The sequence below is a fragment of the Telopea speciosissima genome, unplaced genomic scaffold (genome assembly GCF_018873765.1).
Source record: "Telopea speciosissima isolate NSW1024214 ecotype Mountain lineage unplaced genomic scaffold, Tspe_v1 Tspe_v1.0116, whole genome shotgun sequence".
Classification (NCBI taxonomy): domain Eukaryota; kingdom Viridiplantae; phylum Streptophyta; class Magnoliopsida; order Proteales; family Proteaceae; genus Telopea; species Telopea speciosissima.
The window spans coordinates 1-24866 of record NW_025317452.1 but is presented as its reverse complement, the minus strand read 5'-3'; the positions used below and the strand labels follow the sequence as shown (position 1 = coordinate 24866).

The 24866-nt window shown below is 40.9% G+C and overlaps 1 pseudogene; it reads left to right on the top strand.

The window, feature by feature from the left end:
- Positions 1–24751, top strand: part of LOC122647674 — a 59491-nt pseudogene extending 34740 nt beyond the window's left edge.
- The last annotated feature ends 115 nt before the right edge of the window (positions 24752–24866 follow it).

Below are 24866 nucleotides of genomic sequence, written 5' to 3'. Positions count from 1 at the left end.
GATGACTTGATGATTTTCTCCAAGGCTTCAATTGCCTCTCTAGAAAATATTTTGCTTTGCCTCCAGCATTTCAAAGATCTCTCGGGCCTTCGTATCAATCCCTCCAAGTCCCTCATCTTCTTTGCTGGAGTTTCGGATTCTGACAAAGCTGCCTTCCTTGCCTCTTCAGGGTTCCTTGAAGGCCAGCTGCCTGTCAAGTAATTGGGGATTCCTTTGATCCCGGCTAGATTGTCCGCTCATCAAGGATTTAAGTATCGGTATTGGGTATCGTATCGGTCGGGCGATTTTAAGAGACATATCGTATCGTATCGTATCGGAGATACGTATCGACCGGTGCAGAAACGCATGAAAATGATCAAAATACACATGAAAATACACTTTTAGACAATAAAAACAATATAAACAAGCAATTTGTGTCATATATCATGCATATATATTAAGAATTGTGAATAATCAATAACCAGACAAGTGCGGCACATTGAAATTGTTATAAAAGATTAAAAGATGAAATTTCTTACATGTAGAGTCACTCTATTGCCATGAAGAATGTCGGGGTGGATCAAAGTCATGTCTGTAAGGGTCTTCAAAAATAGGAGCGACTATTGTGATAGATTTTAGGGTAAATATATAATCTTCTTGGAATGTGATAGAACTATACATAATGTAGTACATATATTATATACGTTAGCATTTGTTTTAAATTTTAGAAGAAATAAAAAAAAAATCATTTTAAAGAAGCAATTTTCGGTTTTGGGTAAAAAATGCAAAGAAACATGGATTTTGAACTCAAATCTTTGTAAATGTATACAAAGAATGCAATACTAAGTTAGTTTAACATATTCCCTTTGAATCATAGCAAAAAAAATACCAAAAATCAAAGATTTAAACAAAAGAATCAAGTTTTTTTCAAAAAACCTACCTTTCCCTTCAAGAACACCTTTTGATTTCGAATGGGGGCTGTTAGATGCAGCAAATGATGAGATTTCACCTCCTTTAGGATTGTTTTTGGCAAAGGAATCAAAGCCCTCAACAAATCTTTGGCAAAAACCAAGTTTAAAGATGTTTTTTGATGGGTTTCTCAAAGCTGGAACTGTTTTTTTCCGCCAGCCTGCTCCTGCTCGAGTTTTTTGTTCTGAGAAGACTTGGGCCCATGTGGTTTTTAAGTTGCCGATACGTATCGAGACGTACATATCGATACATATCGAGACGTCTCGATACGTATCGTTATTTCAAAAATAATAAAATAATGATTTAAATCATGTCTCGTCTGTATCGATACGTATCGACTGTATCGTATCGTATCGATATGTATCGGTCGATACATACCGATACATTTGAGACATTTACATTTAAAAAAAAAAAAGATACGTCTCGACCTGTCTCGTCTCGGCCACGACCGATAACGAGACGTATCGGCTGAGACGATACGATACGCTCCGATACTTAATTCCTTGCCGCTCATCACTGTACTCCCATGTTGGACCTGATCCGTAAAACACTCCAACTCTGGAAAAGCAAACTTTTATCTTATGCTGGCAGGTTGGTCCTCATTAGATCAGTTTTGGAGGCTTCTTATATCTATTGGTCGGGTATCTATGGGCTACCTCTAGTTACTATCAAGGCTCTCGAAGCTCTTATGGCTTCGTACCTCTGGAAGGGTTCTGAGACCTCGAGGTTTCTCCATCCTTTGAGTTGGGCTGCTGTTTGCCTCCCCAAGAAGGAAGGAGGGTTAGGCATTAGAAGAATCAAGGATGTCAATTCAGCTGGTATCATCAAGCTTCTCTGGAAGATTGCTTAAAAAAAAGAGAGCATATGGGTGGATTGGATTTATTCGGGTCTTCTTCGCCATGACTCTATTTGGACTGCTGCCTCCTTAGCTGATGCCTCTTGGGTCTGGAGAAAGATCCTTGCTTGTCGTCCTTTGGTCCTTCAAGCTATTCGCTCCAACATTGACGATGGTCGATCTACTTATCTTTGGCTCGACAACTGGCAACCTAGGGGAATTCTCCTGCACCAGATCACCCCTAGATCCATCTACTCCTCTGGTTTTCATAGGCTTTCTTTGGTTGCTGATATCCTAGATCACAATGGTTGGGCTTCACCCCCAGCTGGCCCTTCCCTTACTGCCATCTGGAATGAGCTCCACTCTGTCACTAGAAGGCCTATCTTTAGAGGTGACTGTGTTACTTGGTCTTCGAGCAACTCTGGCTCCTTCTCTTTCAAGGCTGCTTGGAATTTTGTCCGGTTGAAAGGCCCTTTGGTTACTTGGCATAGGCTTCTTTGGTTCAAGCATCACATCCCTAGGCACTGCTTCACAGCCTGGAGAGTCTTCAACAACTGTCTCCCCACTCAAGCCTTTCTTCGCAGCCGCCAGATCATGGTCTCTCGCGCTTGCTGCCTTTGCTGGAACAATGATGAAGATTTGAACCACCTGTTCTTTGAGTGCCCTACTGCTGCTGCCATTTGGAAGGGTGTTCTCCTCAAATGCTGGCCTTCTCGTAGAAGTATCCTTCCCTTCTCTTCCCTAGAGAATGGATTTGGGTTGATATGACTTTCGCGGGCTCCTCTGTTTGCGACTTGGTTGGGAAGTTGGCGTTCTGTGCTACTATCAACCATATTTGGATGGAGCGCAATTTGAGAAAATGGACCTCCAACTCTCGCCCTTTCCAGAAGATTTGGGATTCCATTTCCTTTGAAATTAAAGCGAAGTTATCTTCTTTACCCCCCTCTTCTTGTATAGACACCCCGAGGAATAAGACCATTGTCCACTCCTGGGGCATCTCTAATGTCTCCTTGGTTTCTCCGGCCACTGTTTTGGCTGGTAGGCTTTCCCCTTTGGGGCCCTCTGTATTTTTCTTCTCTCTTTTGGTAATGAAATTTTTATTCACCCAAAAAAAAAAAAAAAGAATGTGAATAATGAACCAATTGATGGGGCTTAAGTGTGGATCGAAGGGAAGGTCTAGGGATAGGGGATCAGTCCTCCATAGATGGGCTGGTTCTGATGAGCAATGGTGCAAAGGTTTCAGAATTGAAAGGTTTAAGAACCAAATTGGGAGAAAAGTGAGGTTGAACAAATCAGCCAACTGATTGGCTCAATGTTTGGATTGAGTGGAGGGTATAAGGGGAGGAAATTGTGCTCCAAAAATAATTGAATTTTGATGACTGGATGTGGAGATCTGAAAGGTCCAGCAGTAGAGACTTGGGGACCAAGTCAGGCAATGTCAGCAATGGAGGAAATCTGATATTGATCAGATCTGTGGTCTGATGTTAGGGATAGTCTGCAGCAGTACTTATCATTTATCAACCTCTGATTATGAAAACCAGCCTGCTTGATGGGCTGAAACTGGCAGCAGTAACTTACCAAACTATGGATTGAATTTTGGAGAAGTCAGGGTTTGAAACCCTGTAAATTGAAATCGATATGGCTGAATAATCTTCTGAATTCCAGCAACTGGTGTAGATCTTCAATACCCCAAAAGTAGGTGATTGAAGGAAAAGAATAACCAGCAATAGTGCAGCAACTTGTTGAAGATTCCTATGGATTTTCCTTTCACTGTTGAACTCGAAGACAATTAGACAGTTTTTGAGGATTTTGTGATTATCCCGTTCATAACAGAAATTGAACCAAAAGTGGAAAAATACTCACTTTGTCTTTCCGTCCCAAGTTTTTTGAAGAACGTGAACCACACTTGCAGGACTATATTTCAAGCTTCAGAGAGCTACAAGGGCATTGTTACGGGCTGAATTCTGATCTCCATCATACCAAGCTGATTCCTCCCTTGACCAAAACTCGTGGTCGAGTTTTTTTAAAGAACGGGAGAATTGATACAGTACAAAATGGATCTTGTGGTTCTCATATAGAACTTGGTCCACATGTTGGTCCAAGACCAGCTCCAAGCCAAGCCCAGACCTTGTAGATAGGCTGGTCAGGACCTGGGCCTACGGAGTTTATTTTATATGTTTTTTTTTTGCTACTTGGGTTTATTATTTTGGAACAGCTGTTAGAGAAGGCTTTTGGTATTTTTAGTGTATTTCTTTGAATTCCAAGAGTTAGTTAATTTTCTTGGTTTATGTTTTCTATTTATTGGGGTGGGGTTGAATGTATTGGGTTTTGTTTTTTTTTTTTAAGGTGAATAATAAATTCAGTACCAAATAGAGAGAAGAAATACAAGAACCTCCGAAGGGGATTAACAAATTAAAAAATCAACCAGCCAAAGCCTCAACTAACAGGGGCAAAAGCCTGTAAGGAAACAAAGGAGAGACCCCAGGAGACAACATTGAGTCTGTTCCTTGGGGTGTCGGAACAAAAAGAGGGAGGAGTTGACGACAACTTCGCTTTAATTTCGAAAGAAATGGAATCCCAAATCTGCTGGTAAGACCGAGGGTTGTAGGTCTATCTCTTGATATTGCGTTCCATTCAAATATGGTTGAGAGTTGCACAAAAAACCATCTTTCCAACCGTATCACAAATAGAGGAGCCAACAAAAATCATATCAATCCAAACCCAGGGAAGGATCACAATTTGGTTAGCAATGGAACCGAGATCTGTCCATAAGGAAAGCCTATGAGAATGGCAATTGTGAGCATACATTACAGTGAAAAAGAAAGAGAGGTGACCCAAGCAGTCCGAGAAACTAAGGTGAAGGAACTGAGAGAAAGAGGATAAAAGAGAGATAGAGATTTTACGAGGATCCCATAAGACCCAAATACGACCATTAGGATGGTGAGTGTAATTGGAGAGGAAAGACCAGCCGGGAGCAAGGGAATTTAAAATTCTTGCAGAGTTGGGCTCTTTTACGTGGGTTTCTAGAAAGCAACAAAAGTTGGAACGGGAAGAACGAAGCTGAGAGCAAATAACAGCATGCTTAGAGGGGGATTTCAGCCCCCTAGTATTCCAAATCATTCCCTAGATCATTTGGGAAGTGGAAGAAGAGGCAACAAAGGCCCATTGAGCCTATATATATTGATCGGGACTGGGATGCACTACGGTGACGCCGGCGGTAAGAGCAGTCATATGAGGGAGCAAGATTGGTCGGAGGAGGAGGGATCCTGTGAGAAACTAGGGGGGAAGAAATTGTTGGGTTAGCGGATGTAGAAGAAGATGGTAATATCGAGTTTATAGAAGTAGAGGGTTTAAAATGTGGACCACCTGGATTCCTGACCCGAGAACCCGAAGGAGGCATGATAAGGGAGGAACTGGTTATATAAGAAACAAACCCAGGAACAGAAGGGTCAAAAACATTTGAACTATGCTCGCACGTGGGAACCACATGTGGAGCAAATAGGGAGAGAGGATTGTGGGCCACTGGAGAGGGGACAACAGAAGCATACTCAAGGCTTAGAGCCTTTTTACCTCTTGCAAACGAAAAAATATAAAAAGAGACGATGCATTGGCACAAGGAGCCAAGACGGGGTTGTGTTGAGAAGTCAGCAGCATCGTCGCAGAGGCATTAGAGGCGTCCCTAGGAGAGCTAAGAATGGAAGGGTTTCTTAAAGTGTTCTTAGACATGCGAGACCGACTACGAGAAATAACCTCAAATTGGAGCTTTTCGAGGCAATGGCTGAGGTCAGAGTCCTCTGTAGAAGCCAAAAGACTGAACCTGTTCTGACCTTCAAGGGAAAGCTACTACTGCGATAGCATCAAGTCCTTTGGATAAGGGTGTCAAATGGGATGGTTCTCGGTATTCGGGACGGGTCTGTACCGGTTCTGGTACCAAAGGTGCCAGTCTCAGTACCGTCCCGTTTAGTTAACGGGACCAAACCTTGGTCCCGGTCCAAATTATCAATGGGTTGGAATGGTACCGGTTCCTAAATGGTTCTAAGCTTGGTAGGAAAAGGGAGAAGAACTTTAATAGTTTCTAATGAGATGGTTTAATTAGTAGTGTTGTGGATCTTTTCACTATTATGATATCTATGGCATTCCTTACTTTTGAAAGTAATTTAGAATAGGAAACCATGATGAATTGAAGTTCATGGTTTTACTTCTTCAGTTCTTACTAAGCTTCTCAAAACGACCACTAAGAATTAATTAGGATGAAATAAACAAGTTCATATACAATTTTAGTGCTATCACCAAACAAGTTTATAGAAATAGAAACTGAAGGTCTATCAGCTGAAACCTCCATAAGAGAAAATGCCACCCAAATACATCTAACTCCAGCCATAAAACTTGAACGAAAGGACATGAAATATACCTTTTCAAAGGGTATTGATAGTTCTAGTCCCATCCGATTCCTAACCGGTATTTCGGTACTGGTCCCGTTGGGAATCTTGTCCCAGAACCAGCCCATCCCATTTATTATTCAGTACCAAAATCAGGTCCTAGTACCATTGCGTTTATTAATGGGACGGTCCGATACTGGGTTTTAGCAGGGCGGTTCCCGGTTCTGGTCCCAAATTGACACCCTTACCTTTGGAGTAGCAGAAGGCTAAGCCTCTTTCCGGCGGCGGATTCTAGTTCTTAGCCAGCCTCTAGAGCAAGAACGACCGTCAATCTGGCGTTGCAAAGGCGGCAGAGCTTCATGGCTTACATCCAAATCTACACCATCTTGGAGATTCAGAGCAGCGTTCGAATGGACTTTAGGAGTGCAGAGGCTGGATTCATGTCCAAAAGATTTGCATGTTAAGCAGTTAGGCTGCTTCCAATCAGTGCACCTCTTGGTCGAAGGAGAAATCTTCCTCTTTCACCATGATGAAGGTTGGTAGAGGGTCTTCAGCAAAAACGTTTATACAAATCCTCGCGAATGCCAACCTAGCCTTCTTCATGGTTCTCACATCGGAAAAAAGGGGGGGGGTTCCCAGGACTGAGCTGACAGTACTAAGGCCCTCGGTACACCAGTAATGGAGGGGCAGCCTAGGAAGGGAAACCCAGAGAGGAATAGTGGAGAGGTCAACTCGCCGGAGTTGTAAATGACAGTGCCACTATCTCAAGAAAATAGGCTTCTTCCCAACCAGCCAAGGACCACCCACAAGGGCACGAACCTTATCAAGCCCAGTCAAGAATTTGAAGATGAAAAAACCATTGTCCAGAAGATAAATATCCAAACTACCTTGGGCACGCTATTACTTGGAGAGGGAAAGCTTGACAATATGAAAGGGTGGCCGGTTGCCTAGAAAGTGTCCGACGAGGCAGTTCTCCCACAGTTTGGCTTCAGCTTCAAGGAAATCAGGTGGTCAAAGAGCCACCTTGGATGAGCCAACAGAAGAAGGGGCAGGCCATTAGAGTGGTTTGCAGAGGCTGTAGTGAAAAGGGAGCTCCGAGTCGTGAAATTCGTGGGTTGCTGTTACAGCATCTAGAACGTTGTAGAAAATCCTCTCTCGAGAAACCCTTGTGAGATACAAGTAGCTGTTGGACTCAGCATTTGCCAAGGTGGGGCTCCTTCGTCAGGCTTAGGTTGATTCCTACGGCTGGTAGACTAGTGGGACTCCAGTTCTACATCTATCTATCCATCTTCATCATCATCCATCTTCATCTTCACCACCACCAGCATCATCTCTATATCAGATCTGACTCTCCATCTTCCATCCCTTATATTTCCTATAGTTCCCAAGATCTGAACCAGATTCTGAAGCCCATAATCCCTTCATCTATTAACTTATAACCTACCCCATAAAAGTCCTATCAATTTAGTATTCTCATCCAGATAGATCCTGGTATGCTAAGCCTACCCTCTCCGCATCAACCAATCTCCCAATTAAGAAAAAACCATGAAATCCCAGTTTTCGAGCACAAAAAGGTCCCACGAATGCTTCTTTCACGTTCTCCCATGAATTCTGAGCATATGGGAAAAATTGGGGGGGTTAATTTCGACTTAAAATGTGGGAGATATGGGCATTTGAAGTTGAATCCACAAAATGGTATCTTCCTGGGGGGCAATTTGAACCTTTTAATTAGAGCTCGTGACAATAGGAGACATCACACCCTATCAGCTGCAACTGTGGCCGTTGGATCAAGGCTCCAAAATGGGTGTCAGATGGTGGCCATTAGATCTTGTGGTCTACCAAATGTTGTCAATACACCTTAACTTAGGACCACCGAAGGTCTACAAGTGAGCATGCTTCATAGTCACGAGATTAGAACCATGGGCAACGATCCAGATTCCTTTAAAAGGAATCATAAATGTACCAATAAAGCATGTGCGCATTAGCCATTGGAAGATGATTCTGTGTTGCGGACTACCACAGGCTATACTTCTGATCAATATGGTGTTACGCGCAAGAATATAAGCCATTTTAATGTTGTGCCTTGATATGAGCCGATGAATTATATATCCAGATCTAATGGCCGTGAAGATTCTGGAAGTGTAAATTTAAATTGCATGGACTGGGGTTACAAAAATCACCCGAGAGAAAACATTTTGCTCACTCACTCAGATTAATTTTTGAAAACAAGTGAGCCAAGTGCATGATGCCCCTCACGTGCATGCTGCTGCAAGGTTGCCATGCCACGACCTGGAACGCCCCTGTGCATGCCCGAGCCACATTCGACCCCTGCTGCCTTGAGGGATGAGCTTCTAAATAAGACTTGCAACTTATGTGGCTTGCTGCTGCCTATGATGACTCACTCACTTGACGGAGGGTGACTCCACCGCATCCCTGCTGCCATGGTACATGACCTTGGGCCGTAGCCTTGCCATGTGTGACCAGATGTCCGTGCTAGTTGTGCCATGCCGGCCATCTCAAACCCATGTAATCATATGAACCCCATGAAGACAGCTACTATGGCTGCCATGTGGCACCCCCTGCCATGCCATATTTTTTTTAATTGTGTCACCACATGCCATTACTTCACTTGTTCCATCATATGTCAGCTCATTTACGCATTTGCACACAGATACGCACGTCTGTCCTTCCCAGACACTTGGGAACACTGCCACAATACCGAAGATGTTGCCAACAATGACAAGACACCTCCAAATTTGTCCCAGTTGCCCAACAAATTACAGTGTCTTATTGGTGGTTTTTCTTGATACTGGCTTTTTGCCTTTCCACTAGTCAGATGGGGTTTCTGTGTGGGTAGAAGCATTGGCTTGTGCAGTCTGATTAATGTTTTTGATAGATCTTAATGCGCGACTGCCTCATGATTCCATATTATAGTTTACGAAATGAACTGTTCAGGATTTTTGTCAAGCTATTTTGTATGGTCCAACAGTGTTGTTAGTATATCAATCAATCTTTAATTCTCAATCGTAACATTTAAGTTGTTATATTCAGGTTCAAGTTTTATGATGAGCGGGTAACAAAAGAAGATATGAAGAGGGTCTTCGAAGAGCAGTATGGTGGTGAGGAATTGGTAATATTCTTGCAACTTATATGCTTATAAGTGCACTTTCTCTAAGGATCCTTCAGTTTATATTTCATTTTAACATGTGCTCATTCTTTTCACCTTTTCTCTGAACAATTACCATAGCCAAATATTGGCTTCAGCAACACACCCTTTGACTTCAAGAAATACACCAATGCCTACATGCTTGTCTATATACGTGAAAGTGACAAGGAGAAAATAATTTGTAACGTGGATGAGAAGGACATAGCTGATCACCTTAGGGTAGGATACTTGTCGTGGAAGAAAGAACAGGAAGAAAGAGAGCACAAGGAAAGGGAAAAGGCAGAGAGTCAACTTTATACAATCATAAAGGTAAATATATGTAACATGGCTTTTTGAATCATTGATTGTCTAACCAGAGGTGGTAGAATTGGTGAAACTCTTGCTTTTCTTACTATGTAGTTGTTTCGACCTAACTTCTTTTACTAAGTTGTTCTTTCATACTATTAGGTTGCACGAAATGAAGATCTCAATAAGCAGATTGGGAGGGATATTTATTTTGATCTTGTGGATCATGATAAAGTCAGGAGCTTCCGTATTCAAAAAAAAATTCCTTTTATCCTTTTCAAGGTATACAGTAAGTGTTTGCATTGCATCTCATTAAGTTTAGCTTCAAGGGACAAGGATTTTATGAGTTGAGTTGGTTCTTGTTGAAATAATTTCGGGGGATTATTTTCTATTGCCATATAGAGTGATTGTTGACGTGCCTAGTTGGCATATATATATATATATATATATATATATATATATATATTTTTCTTTGGTGAAAAAAAAAAATATTACCAAATCGAGAGAACCAGATAGGGGGAACGGGAGAATACAAAGAGAGAGAGAGGGGGGGTAGAACTATACAAAGACACCTGCCCTACAACCCCTGAATGGGCGGGCGAGGAGCCTATAAAGAAACATCAAATTTCCAAAAATAAACAATATGCCGATTCCTGGGGGAATCCAAGAGAGAACCACAATGGAGCAGTGGCCAGGGAAAGCTTGGTACTAACATCGAAGAAGATGGCTTTCCAAATCTTGTCAGAGGAACGAGAATTGGAGGTCCATCTCCTAAGATTTCTTTCCATCCAAATATGAGAGATAATTGCGCTGAGTCACAGATAGAGCTGCCAGAAAAAGACACCTCTATTATTTGAGAGAGAGAATGGAAAAAGAGGCAAAGTTCCAATGTAGTGTCTGTAGTTTTTCTTTCATCATGGGTAAGAAGGTGTGGATGTTAAAATATGTTATCTTGCATTGCAAAATGCAATATTATACGCATTAAATATAGCATAGTTTCTTTATCTTTCCTTCAGATTGCTCTTACAAGTTCCCCATGATGTTGATCCTCTTTGCCTTTTTTGTTTCCCCTTATTTTTTGTTTACTTACTCGGTTTATTAAAAAATGTTCATACATGCAGAGAACTTGAAATAATCAAGTTCTTATTTTTCCTTTGAGTTCTGTTTATCTAACTATTGAAGTGGTTTACAGGAACTGGTTGCTAAAGAGATTGGCATTCCAGTGCAGTACCAGCGCTTTTGGCTGTGGGCCAAGCGCCAAAACAATACCTATCGTCCATGCAGGCCATTGACTTGTCAGGAAGAGCAACAATCTGTATGTCCTTCCATTGTCATACCGTATTTGTTTTATTTGTTTTCAGCAACTATATTTAAAAGTTATCATGAATCTAGCACTACATGTATTGCTTTTTTTTTCTTGCTGCTTTTTCCCTCTTAAAATAAGTTTTTGTCATGAATCCAGCCATAGATGCATTGCTTACTTCTTGGTGCTCTCGATTTAAGATCAAAAAGGGGGTGACCTACTCCTCCACTTTACATTCAAAGTGATATTACAGAGTAATTGTCATCCTGATTTTTGTTGACAGGGCCCTTTTCGTTCATGTGTGTGTTTGTCCATCAGCTGGGATATGAATTCTGTAGGTGTTGAATGAGTTAGATGCATTGCTTACTTCTTGGTGCTCTCGATTAAAGATCAAAAAGGGGGGTGACCTACTCCTCCACTTTACATTCAAAGTGATATTACAGAGTAATTGTCATCCTGATTTTTGTTGACAGGGCCCTTTTCGTTCATGTGTGTGTTTGTCCATCAGCTGGGATATGAGTTCTGTAGGTGTTGAATGAGTTAGATTCATTGCTTTCATTTGATGAGGAGAATGAAAAGGGTTTGAGTTTAGATTTTAAAGCATTGATGAGAAAGCTATTGTTTTTCTCCACGTATACCACTATAAATTTTGACTTGGGGTTGTAATTATTTTAATCGCTTGTTTCGTTTGGTGAAGGGAGTCATTCCCCTCGGCGGACTACTCTTTACTTGGTCAAAATATTTCGCCTTCTGAAGTATGTGATGTGAAATTCTACATTCAATATGCCCTTTGTGATGTCAAGAAGGAGAAAGTCGCGTACTTAATTGTGAACCATGTCTCGTTGTTGCGCTTCTATTTTGGCACTCATTGTTCTTAGACGATGCAAAGCTTTCTTAGACGATGCAAAGCTTTCTTAGATGTTTGTCCTCTCCCTCAATGCTGGGGTGATGTAGGAGCACTTCCTTAGACTGGGCCGAGCCTGTTTGAGAGCCCCTACAGAGTACCTGTCCTGAATTGAAATTTGGCTCTAGTAGGATAATTAGATATCTATTTTCTTTATTAGAATGATTTGTAATCTTCTTATTTTTGGAAGTTTAGCTACGTAGGATATTTGGTTTCCCAGTTTGATTTATTCTTAGTTTCCTAGTTAAGAGTTTTTAATTTTTAGGAGTCTTTTTTTATATATATGTAATGCAATGGAACATGATCGCCGGTTGATTGAGAAAGAATTGGTTTTGAGTTACTGTGGTGTCCTTGTATTCTTTATTTTCTTCTTTTTATTTCTGTTGTTTTATTTTTCCCATATTGCGTGCATTACTTGTTGGGGTGGGAATAAGCCGTTAGATCTCCCTGGATATCTGCCCATTCTTCCTGAGATATTGGGCAAAGGATTCCCTTCCTTGGGCGTCTTAAACCTTGGGACACCCCCCATTCCTTTTCTGTTGTGAGAAACATACCTGCAACCGAGACTGGTTCCCAAACTTCTGCCAAGTTCCATGTCCAATATTTCTCATCAGCCCTTAGGTTGCTGATTGGAATAGAGTTAAGAGTTGTCAGACTGTCCCCAAATCCTGGTTCGATTGGAGACCCCATTGAAGGGTTCTAACATATGATTCAAAGACCCCTTTTACCGCTGGTTTCTGGTTTTGTATATGGCTGAGAGATCGTGAGGTTGAAGACGACCCTTTCCCCCATGATTCATTTCCTTTATTTTATTCCTTCATTTTCCTTTAATGCCGCTAACTATCTCTCTTATCCCCTTATTGTCACATCCCCGGCCCGGTTCATAAGGGCCAAGTGTGATTGGATGTCTCTGGCATCCAACCAACCCACCAAGATCGTAAGTGTAGTACCCTATTTACAAAAATTATCACAATATACAGAATTTAAACGCAGCAGAAGCAATTTAAATACTAGAAATAAAGGCAATAATAAAGAAGACTAGTGATAATGCAATTATATATATTAAGTGAAGTTTGAGTTACATAGACAATCTCACACAGTAACCCAAAACAAAAGATATATCTACATAAGACCAAGTATACAAAAGTGTTTTATAAAAAAAAAAGATAGGGAGATAGCCTGGTCTATCAGGCACTTCAGGAGAAAGCACAATCGTCAGACGAGCACGAGACATCGTGCTCCACAAGAACAGGAGTATCAACTCCATGAGCTGTAAGAGGGTCCTGAGTAGAAGAAACTCCCACAGAAACACCAGCAACAGCAATAGGATCATCTAAAAATAAGGAATTCCACAGGGCTGAGCTCCACTGAGCCCAACAAGGGAAAACATACAAGCATATGCAGATAGTCCATGATGAATGACCTAAATTAAGTATGCTCGTAACATGGATACCAAGTCTCATGAGGTATAAGTACTACTGTAATAGAATGATAGCCTCGGTCCCGGAAACACATAACCAGACATCGGTCACCCGAGCGAAACCATTCTACTACGGGGGAGACTCGGCAGCTCAGGCATCAAACATCTGATGCTAACGAACCCCTAGTAACTAACCCTATTGTTTGTTTCCACTCCTGTAACGTTCTTTGGAAATGGGACAGTAAATGGCATTTCGGAATCATCCCTTCGGACCTACCACGGGTTATCCAATACCTCTCCCCTTTTGGTAAGGGCCATAGTACTGGGTTATGCCAGTCCTAACCATATGCAGTCTAATATGATGGCATATGTTTCAATAAGAGTAATTCAATAAGCTATCCAGTAACATCGTCATAAACCATACAGTTCCAAGAACAATAATATGTGCAATGCAATATGCAGATGCATCCTAAATCATGCACATCTAATGCAAAGAAATAAAAGCTAATAAACTATATGAATAGAGTTGTAGGAATGATGTATGATATGACATACTTAACAAAACTGCAATTAATTTCACAAACACACCAAAATTAAGGTTAAAATCCCTTACCTGAGATAGCAGACTAGCCTAGCCAGATAGAATGCCAAAACTCCAAGTAAACCACACGAAGATAGAGTCTAATAGTCCTAGATAGACGCAAAACATCATCAATTAGTTATGGAAGGTGCCCTAGGTCAAATCCCTAACATTTGGGTTCAAAACTGGGCCAAAATAGTGAACCGGATTCACACTAGTGACCCTACGGTCGACAGGTTGCAAGCCTGCAACTCCATCCGGTCCAGAAGTCAGAATTGGAGATTTTTTATGTGTTCCTTGGATCTTGACAAGCAAAGGTTCAATTTCATGTTTCAAGGCTTATTTAGGGTGGGTTAGTAGTATTGGGTTAATTAAACCCAAAACCTCATTTTAATTTGGGGATTTGTCCCAATTAATCAAATTTCCTATACTAGGGTTTAATAGGGTATAAGATTCAACTATAATTGAAGGTTAAGAAGAGAAAATCAGGGTATCTTTCTATTTAAATCAAATTGGATCCAATCAACATGATAAAATTGGGGATTTGGTCAAATTCTTATCAATCCCTTAGCTTAGGACTGAATTGGGTTTAAAACCCAAATGAAATTAAGAGAAATGAGTGGAAGAATCAGGTACAGCAATTATATTCAAAACCTACCTGAAACTGAAGATGTAATTGATGATGGCAGCCCTTTAGTTTTCAATTCCAAGACCAACCTCCAAGCTAGGCTTCAAATTACAAGTGATAGCCCTTCTTTTCCCTTCTCTTTTCTCCATTTTGTTTCCAACTCCCAAGCTGAATCGGTTTAGGTTTAGATGTAGGAATGAAATGAAGTTAAGGCTAAGTAACTCTTATATAGTAGTGTATGACTATGGCATGTTTGCTTTAGACAAAAACAGATTTTTAGAATGTGTTTTTATAACCTGATTTTCTATAAATTAACTTCCTAATTAGCTATAATTAAGTCATATTAGTGATGTAATGTGACATCAATGGGAAGCCAGTGTGTATAGTCTAAGGAAAACTTGATTCCACATTGGGGATGTGGGTCCCGCAAGTGATAATTACCATTCTACCCTTAATATTTATTTTAAAAAAATAGGAATAGTATAATACTTACATTTTAGGCTCTGCAATAAAGAGTTTCTGCATGTGTGCGTCCAAGCATGTCTGACACATGTAGCTCAGATGCAGATAGCTTGTAGAACCCTCAGAGTCAAGAATGGCTCGCTGAGATGACTCCCCGGAATCCTCCATAGGTGAGTCAAAGAATTGATCTGCATCCTCCACTGATGTAGCCCACAGCATCGAGGCAACCATAGACACTGAACTAGAATTTGAAATCACACAAGTTCCAAAGTTCAAATTTATGGTGGATTTCACACTTATATCACCCAATTGCCTTTCAAATTCTTGTTTATTTCATGTTTGCCACTCTCCTTTGAGAACTTGATAAATTACAGATGTGCCACTTTTTCCTTATTACTTGGATATTTGGTATATGGTGGGCCCATAGTGAACCCAACGGGCTATTTTATCCTTGGGATCACATCATAGGGGACTTGATAATTAAATACAAGAGCAAGAATCAATAATGTCCCACCTTTACCCGGTTTTTTTGGCGATTGGGTGGGGATAAGGAGGGTGGTAAGTATAATATCTTTCTAGTTCCCACCCCCAACAGAAGAAGAAAAGAATCAATGATATCCCCAAAAAACATTGAAGGGCCTACCCAGTGCACAAGGCTCCCACTACTGCAATGTCTGGGGGGGGGGGGGAGAGATGTACGCAAATTTACCCTCCAATCACAGAGAGGCGGTGTCCTTGATCCCTGCAAAAGATTAGCAAGCATAATCTAGTGTGGTACGTGGAGGTAAATGCCAGAGTATTCAAAGCAGGGGGAAGGTATGACAAAGCAGACTCGTCTTTTGGAATTCGATCCAGCTTTAGTGAAACTTACGGGTGCTAAATTTTGGATATTGAATTCATAGTTATCAAGGCGGGAAAACGACCATGGCGTTTTAGAGCGGCAAAATTCAAGGCGACACTGCCATGGCGGCAAGGCAACTGCCATGTAATGTAGTCCCAGGTAGGAGTAGTCCCACTAGGAACCAAGGTAATAGGATCACCAAACAAGGCTAGCTGATTGGGGCAGCTTAGGCTAATTCGGGCAGAATTAGGGTTAGGGTTTCGAGATAGGGTTTTATTTGGTAATGATGTACAGGTTTTTAGGAGTCTAATGGTGTAGGTTTGGATTGATTTGGATGAAGTTGGAAATCTAGGGTTTCGGGTTGGAGGCCTTGTAAAAATGGAGTGTTTTCAGGATCTAGGGTTTAGGGGTGGATTTTGGGAAAGGGGTTTATAGGGTATTAATGGGCAGGTCTAGGGAGTTATTTTGGTATAAAGAAGTTAGGATTTGGATGAGTAACGAAATTCTGCAATTCTGGACAGAATTGAGTTACAGGTTTTGGGTTTAATGGAGTGGAGGAATGGAGGGGATAGAGTGGGAGTTATGAGCTGGATTTTGGATAGAGTGTGGGGAGAGGTGTGGATTAGGTTAGAGGATGACGCGTGGTTCGAGATCTCGCCGAGTTTCTCGATTTTTCAAAAACTCGAGACGAGATGCCATACGCATTATAAAAGTGTACTTTCTTAGCGAGATCTCGGTATCGTCTCGGCCTAGCCAAATGAGTCCAAGTTTGAATATATTTTCCTTTTTTTTTTTTTAGTTTTAAAAATTCAGTTTCTCGCCAAGATCTCGGCGAGATCTCGGTATCGGGTTAGAACCATGGATTTTACCCATTTAACCCATGTGCCCCTTTTATTAAAAGAGGCTACTTGGACAGAACTCGCAAATCTGACTGAGTTCTGTCCATAGCCTCTAAAGAAAGGGGAAAACAGCCCTCTCCCTCAATTTTCTTCCTCTTTCCTTCAAATCTTGGGTGGATTGCATGGTTTCAAGTGAGATTCAAGTGCTAAATTGAAGATTCAACTCCAACAGTCAAAGAATCATCACCTATTTGAAGGATTTCAAAGGTATTTTCTAGTTTCCTCCAAATCTAATTTTTTCAACAAAATTTGTGTAATCCTTGATAGATTCATGTGGTTTTGATATGTGTTAAACATCTTTCGCCGATCTATCACTTGATGGAGTCGGATTTATTTTTCAGTTATTAATTTATTTTTTATAATTTCTGGAAAAATAAATGTTTTATTTGGAAAAAAAATAACAAAAAATAGGATGAATAGTCATTGTTTGAAAATGATTTTCATATATGTTAAACAACTTGGGATGCTCTACAGTCCCATGGATCAATATTTTATTTTCACCCATATTTTTTTATTTTTCAGATTTAATAAAAATATTGTAAAAATAAAAAATATATATATAATATTAAGAAAAAGTACTTGTTTATGGAAAATTATGTACAACTTATGTACATAATATTCAACTTCAAATGGTGTCAAATACATCATTACATTATATTTTTCTTATACTTTAAGGTATAAATATTTTTTAAAAATTAAGAAATAAATACTAGGGTTAGGGGATAAATAAGAGATAGTTATTTTGTAGTTCTAGTAGCTTGACATTATGTTTAACAGTTATGAATAACATACTTTTAAGTCTTGAATACCTTTAAGTGAACCATGGTTATTAATACATGCTTTTTATGTAACAGTGTAAAATATAAGACATTTTATACACAATGTCTGATATAGTATGACAATATGGAGTCCCAAGTCCACAGACAAAAAGAAGTCCAAATGCAATTATTGTGGGAAGTTGTTATCTGAAGGAGCCACCAGGTTAAAACAACATTTGTCTAGTACAAGCAAGGATGTTGCCTCATATCCAAATGTTCCTACCCAAGTGAAAGTGGCAATGGCACAACACTTGAAAGGAGGAAGAATAAAGAGAGTTGAGAGGGAAAGAATACAAGAGTTTGATGAGGCAGTACTAGAGAGACCTGGTGTAGAGGTCCGTGGCGGAGATGATACTGACTTTAGGCCTCCACCTGGTGAGTTTCAATCAGAGGCTGAATGGAGAATTTACTAGCAGACTTTAGCTGAGACTAGACAGTTTTCATTTTAAGAATAAGAGCATATGAGCAAGCAAGCGGGGTTGGTGGATCTGGCTCAGCTGCACTAGTGCAAGATGGGAGGAGGAAAAGCACTGGGACAAGAAATATACGACGACCCCCCAACCCGACCACGAGTACAATCTCCAGATCCTATTTTTTTGTAGGATCCAACAATTTTTAGGCAACAAGATGCCTACCAGCCAACCATCCCGCAAATGTTTGGTGGCAAACAAGAGGAAGCATGAAAAGCTTTCAACAAGTTCATGGGTTACCATGGCATTCCAGCCAATGTAGCACAAGGAACATACTATAATACATTCCTTGAGGCTGCTACATTGATGGTTTGAAGCCAATGTGGGAGACATATGGGATTACTCTTATGGCTGATGGTTGTACTGGACCTACTATACTGTCCATCATAAATTTCATGGTCAGTTGCAATGGGAAGACTGTATTCTTGATTTCTATCGATGCATCAAAACATGTAAAGGATGCATCATACTTATATAAAGAGTTTAAGCAAGTGGTGGAGGTAGGACCAAAGAATGTTATCCAAATTGTGACGGATAACGGTTCCAACTTTAAAAAGACTGGAGAGAAGTTGATGAATAAGAAGAGTAAGAGGATCCGGCTCTTTTGGATTCCATGTGCAGCCCATTCTATTGATTTAATGCTGAAGGACTTAGGGAAAAAGACTTTGGTGGTGGGTGTGGTAAATAAGACAAGACAAGTGACAACTTTTGTGTATAACCATGCTTATACTTTGGCCTTGTTGAGGGAGAAATGCAATGGTGATTTAGTGAGGCCTGGTGTTACTCGATTTGCCACCAATTACATTGCATTGAACAGCTTTCAGACGAAGGTGATAGGTCTGAGGTCTATGTTTGCAAGTGAACAATGGTTTGGTTGGCAAGGTTCTAGGTCAGAAGAAGGGAAGGCAACACAACAGACCATTGCAAGTGATGGATTTTGGAAGGATTTGCATAAAGTGGTTGCCATATTAGAGCCAGTGGTGGCAGTACTGAGGATGGTTGATACAGAGAAGAAGCCTACCTTGGCCCACATTTATATTGCCATCCAAAAATAAAGGAAATGGTTAGAGCTGCTATACCTCGAAGTGCAAAGTCCTACATTAACATCATTGATGAGCGGTGGGAGAAGCACTTGAGTCATCCATTGCATAAAGCTGGTGAGTTCAACATACTTTACACTTTAAATATTAAAACTTTTTTATGTTTACATATTCAAAACCCAAAGACATCAAGTCACTAAAAAATCATATTTGTGGTGTCTGCTTTACCAGCATACTATTTGAATCCAAAGTATCAGTACTCCCATGATCTTGGGTTAGATACAGATTTGTTAGAGGCAGTTCAAACTGTTATTGAGAAGTTGGAACTTTGGTACTTTGGTAGTTAGTTTATGAATGTAATTACTAAATAGCAAATACTAATGTCTCAAATTGAAAATAGATCAAATACTTCAGAGAGGCCTCAGAAAGTTTCGGTTGACAAGCTGCAGTGGAGGATAGACAAAAGTCAGACCCTGGTAGGTGGCATAATATTACATTTATGAATTATAATTTTATCCCTTCAGAATGTACATATTCTTAATATTCTATATTTGTAATGCAGCCGACAGGTGGGTGCTTTATGGTACAAGTTCACCTAACCTGAGGAAGGTAGCAATGAGAGTGCTCTCACAAACTTGTTCATCCTTCGGATGTGAGCGCAACTGGAGTACATTCTCATTGATACATTCAAAGAGGCGGAACAGGTTGGGTAGCGAACGACTGGAGCAGCTTGTGTATGTGCACTACAATATGAGATTAAGGATGAGGCACATACGTGAAGGAATTGAGGCCAATGATAAAGAATCCATTGAATTGTCCAACATTTTCCATGAGGACTCTGATGACGATGAGGATCCTCTATTCCAGTGGGTGAGGGATCGTGGTGCACCCGATATCGATTAGCCTGGGGGTAGGCCCGACCCCACCATTGCGCTTGTAACCGGTATTGATGTTGATGAATATATGTCCTCGCAAGAGGGGCGTACACATTCAGAGTCACAGAAACCTTTTGAGTCTGTTGTAGGAAGTCCTACTGATGATGATGATGGTGGTGATGATGACAGTGGTGATGGTGGTGGTGGTGGTGGTGGCGGTGGCGGTAGAGCGGTGGTTATTATGATGACCGTCATGAGGAGATGCGCGAGCAGTACTAGTATGAAGTGGGAACGCAGGAGGGCCCTTTGCATTTCACAGGTGAGTCTCAGTTTACCATGCCACTCAAGATCAAGACCATGGTGGTCACTCTAAAACATACAACAGAAAGAAGGTTGCAAATACTCACATGCTCAGGATGATGACAGCAGTATGAACACCATACTTGTAAGTTTTGGAAGCATGAGTATAGATACTACCAGTGAGCATCAGTCATGGCATTCATCTCAGCATCATCATGGCTATGACTATGGCCAGGAGAGCACCGGTTCTGAATATAGTGGTTATGGTCAGTATGGGCAGTCAGTAGTTGAGTTTGACAATTAAAGCTCTGGGTCAGGTTTTGGGTACATATTCCCAGTCCCAAACCAGACATACATGCCTCAAACTCAATATGACAGTAGTAGTGGATCTTACACCTCATACCAAGTTACCAACAGCCTCCCATGTTCCCTAAGATAGGGAGATTGGTATATGTTGATGACAACACTTATATGGAGGTTGTGTCACACTATGCGCAACACTTCAGCAATTCTATGACATGGGAATTTTTTGTGGATCAATATGGTGATGAATTTATTACTCAATCACATTTTATGTAAAAAATTTAGAAAACATTGATGTGATGTACTTTTTATTTGAATGTTTTGATTGATATGTACTAATTTGAATGTTTTGATTGCTAATTTGCTATGTTTTACTAAATTCTGTGTAGAGTAGGTTGTTTTAGTACGACTCGTCGCCTACCAACCTATGGTCCAAAGTGAAACTCATATATGGACTTATTTTTTGGGAAATTTGGGCATGCCATTGTGTTTAAATTGCCTGAAATAGGCTGAATATCAAGTTTCAGACCCAAAATAGTGTAAAACCCACCAAGTTGGGGGTCCAAGTAAAAAAAAAAAATGCAGCAACTCGCCGAGATCTCGACTCGTCTCGGTTTCTGGCTGGGCCGAGATGCCATTGAGACCCGAGTTTTAGAACCTTGGGATGAAGAGGGGAAGGATATGTGTAGGAAACTAAGATTACTTACTGGTTTGATCTCCTTCAGAGGCAGCAGCAGTAGCAGCTTGAAGAAGCTCGATTGTAGAAGAAGAACCTCCCGGTACTGGATAGATGCAAGGAATCGCAGGAGTCCACCCACCCTATCCACCTGGAGATCCACAAGGATATACACTCACTAAGAGCAGCAGCAATGGTAGCAAGTATAAAGCTAATTTTTATTAATCAAATTCGCATTCAATGCTGGCCTCCCTTACAAACTTATATAGAAGACTCAAAAATAGACTTAGACACTAAAAATGAATGGCTTAACCCTATCCCTAACCTATTAGGTTACTTAAACTGACTAGGAAACTAGAATAGTAAAGAAAATAGACTCAAAACTCTGTTGGATTTATAGAGTCCTAATCCAGCCCAACTTACATCACATGACCACTTAAGTTGTCACATGACCACTTAACCAAGTCACATGATCGCTTAAATTGAACCAATTGGATGCAACCAATTTGAACCGGTTCAATTTAAAAAACATAAACATAAACTAAGTATTGGGCTAATCCCGTGTGTTACTTATGTACCCCTAGTTTAGGCTCATTAAAGTAGCCTAATACATGGAAAACCCTTGGGAACAAAGGCCCAACATGTATATAACCCAACCCTAGGCCTATTTCTAAAGAAATAAGCCAATTTCTATGATGAACCTGCACCACCATGGCGGTATGGCGCCCAAGGCGTCCAAGGAGCCTGGACGCCATGGCGTTGCTATGGCGATGCCTTGATAACTATGATTGAATTAATTTTTTTCTTTTGTAAGTTTGAATTCAAACTGTTTTTTTAGGCTCTGCCGGTAGTTATGATAAATAAACTTTATTGGAGGGTTGAAATTATTGTCAAAACCCCAATTTCCCCACCAAAGTATCTGTGGAACCCCATTAGTTTTCTTTATGATTTAAGCTCCTGGTTCTTGTTTAGGCGTTTATATCAACAGGGTGGTTGGTTCTCTAATGTTATTGCTTCCTAGAACATGGAAGACACACATTGTATAATTTGGAACCTTCCTTGTAGGTTGGACAGTTGATGGAGGTTTCAAATAAAGCGCTTAATGCAGAACTTAACTTATTCTTGGAAGAGATGCTTGAGCCGGTAATTTTTCTTTAATTTAATTTAATTTAATAAATTGTCAAGCTTGCTTTTGAGTCATGTATATTTGCACTCTCAATTCTTCTCTCTAATGTCATATAGGGTCCGAACAAGACAAAAGACGATATTCTACTTTTTTTCAAGCTTTATGAACCAGAGATGGAAAAGCTCTGGTACTTGGTGTTTCTTGCCCTCCTACTGTTTCTTCTCAAGTCATTTTTTTGGGTAGATCAAATAACGTGATTGATTTTAATTTTGTCAGGTATGCTGGATGGCTTTTTGTTAAGGGTATTGATAGGCCTGTGGATATCCTAAAAAGACTGAACCGAATGGTTGGCTTTGACCCTTGTGGTGAAATTGAACTATATGAGGTTCATCTCTTGTCCAGTATTGCAATTTTCTTTCTTCTTTGTCTCATCAGGAAGGCAAATAATTCCATCTAATGTCTGTTGCGAAATAGTGGCCTTTTTTTTTTTTTTTTGGCGAACTCCATTTTGTTTATACCATACATCAAGAATTCGTTATTTATACAAGTTTCATCCCCATGCTTTTTTGCTGACCAGGAAATTAAGTTTCACCCTAGTGTCAAGTGTAAACTTATTGACAAGGAACTCACTTTTCAATCTAGTCAGGTATTTACTATGTAGGGTTGATTGTGTTGTATTTTTGTTGCTTGCATTTTCTGTGCTGATTAATATAATTTGTTTCCTTTGTTTACAGATTGGAAATGGGGACATTATTTGTTTTCAGAAGTCTTCTCGTTCTGATAGTTCTGGACAATACCCTTATCCTAATGTTCCGTCATTTTTGGAATCTGTACATAATCGCGTGGTATGCCTTTTCTGCAATCTGATTTAGTACGCCTATATGGACTATGTACAAGCATTCACTTGTCATACAACATTTGGCAGCAAATTATGTACTAATGGTTATATTAGTTGTGGTAATAGTAGCATTGGCAGTTATTGTTGTAACTTGTAAGAGGAAGAAGGCATCCTTGAACTTTGATTGTAAAGTATATCATAATTGGCATTCTACAGTAAGGTTAGGTTAAACAATAATAGCTAATTCATTGGTATATTATATCATAAATCAACATTCTACAGTTCATGAGGTTAAACAGTAAAAGTTGATCAGTGTTATGAGCATGCAGGTTCTATATGATTATGACTTGTTCTAAATCTCGGTTTTGAGGCCGGTTTCGGCCAGCCTCAAAACCGAGACTTGCCAAATTTCGAGCATATCTTGGTCGACACTTGGTACTTTTTCCAGGCCAACCCGAACCTTGGTTTCGAGGCCTTGAATTTTGTTTTTGCCTTGATTTTGCTAAGATGCCTATTTTTTACTTTTCGAACCCAACCATGCATAAGTTTCGCATAAAGAAGACTCAAAATGGTACTTGTGGTTTTGACCCAAGTTTGATGGTGTGTACTATTCTAGGAAATGGTATTGGAATGAGCAGAGAATTGGGTTGTGGGATGAACCTCCTTCTCCAGCTCCGACAATCTCTGCTGGCCTGATCCTCCTACCCCCATGCAGCCTCTGGCTCCTGTGCCTGTCCCCCCCTTGCCCCTCCCCCCTTCTCCACCTGCTTCACGTTCTCCCTCCTTGCCTGCTTCCCCCTGGTCGTGTCCCCTACCTCCTTGGCCTATCTCCTGAAGCTCTCTTGTTTCTTCTGTAGCTGGTTCTCACCCTGATGGCCTTCCCCTCCACTTTGTTCCTCCGAACTCTGCTGGCTCTTCAAAGTTTGCTCTCTGTCCCCTTGAACTTCTTGACTCGGAAGCCAAGCTCTGGGAGGATTGCTTGGTTGGCCATTTCCTTGGCTCCAGACCTCCTTTCCACACGGTAAAGCTTTCCCTCTCCAAGCAATGGAGACCCCAGGGTTCCTTGGACTATTACCTTCTAGATAATGGCTTCTTTATTTTCAAATTCTCTGTTGCCGTTGATAAAGCTCGCGCCCTTGAGGGTGTACCTTGGCTTCTTGGTAAGAAACCCATTTTCCTTCGCCAATGGCATCGACACCTTCAGCTCTGGCATGTCGACCCTTCCTCCATCCCCCTCTGGTTTACCCTACCGGGCCTTCCTCTGCATTACTGGTGTACAAATGGTCTCAGCTTGGTGGGCTCCGTCTTGGGGACCCCTCTCTTCTCGAACGTCAAATTTCGCCGCAAAGACAGGTTACCGTATGCTTGTATCTGTGTTGAGGTCTCAGCTGCTGAACCTCTGCCTTCTTTCATCACAGTCAAGGAGGGAGACGATTTCTCCTTTGAACAGGAGTTGCACTACGAATGGAAACCACCTCATTGCGAGGTTTGCAAGACATTCGGTCATGGTTCTCAGCTTTGCACCCCCAAAGCTTTGCCTTCCTTGCTTATAATTTCTGGGGTGGATGGAGACTCCTCTGGCCCTGCTTCGGTTGTCGGAGAATCAGCTGCCTCTCCTGTTGTGCACTCATCTCAGCCTCCCCTTGTTGACGCCAGTTTGAGCTCTAAATCCACTATAGCAGCAACAAATCGTCGATCGCCTTCGCGTGGTCGAACTCGTCACAAAATCCGTCACCGGAATCATCGTCGGAAGATGATTGATCCGCTAAG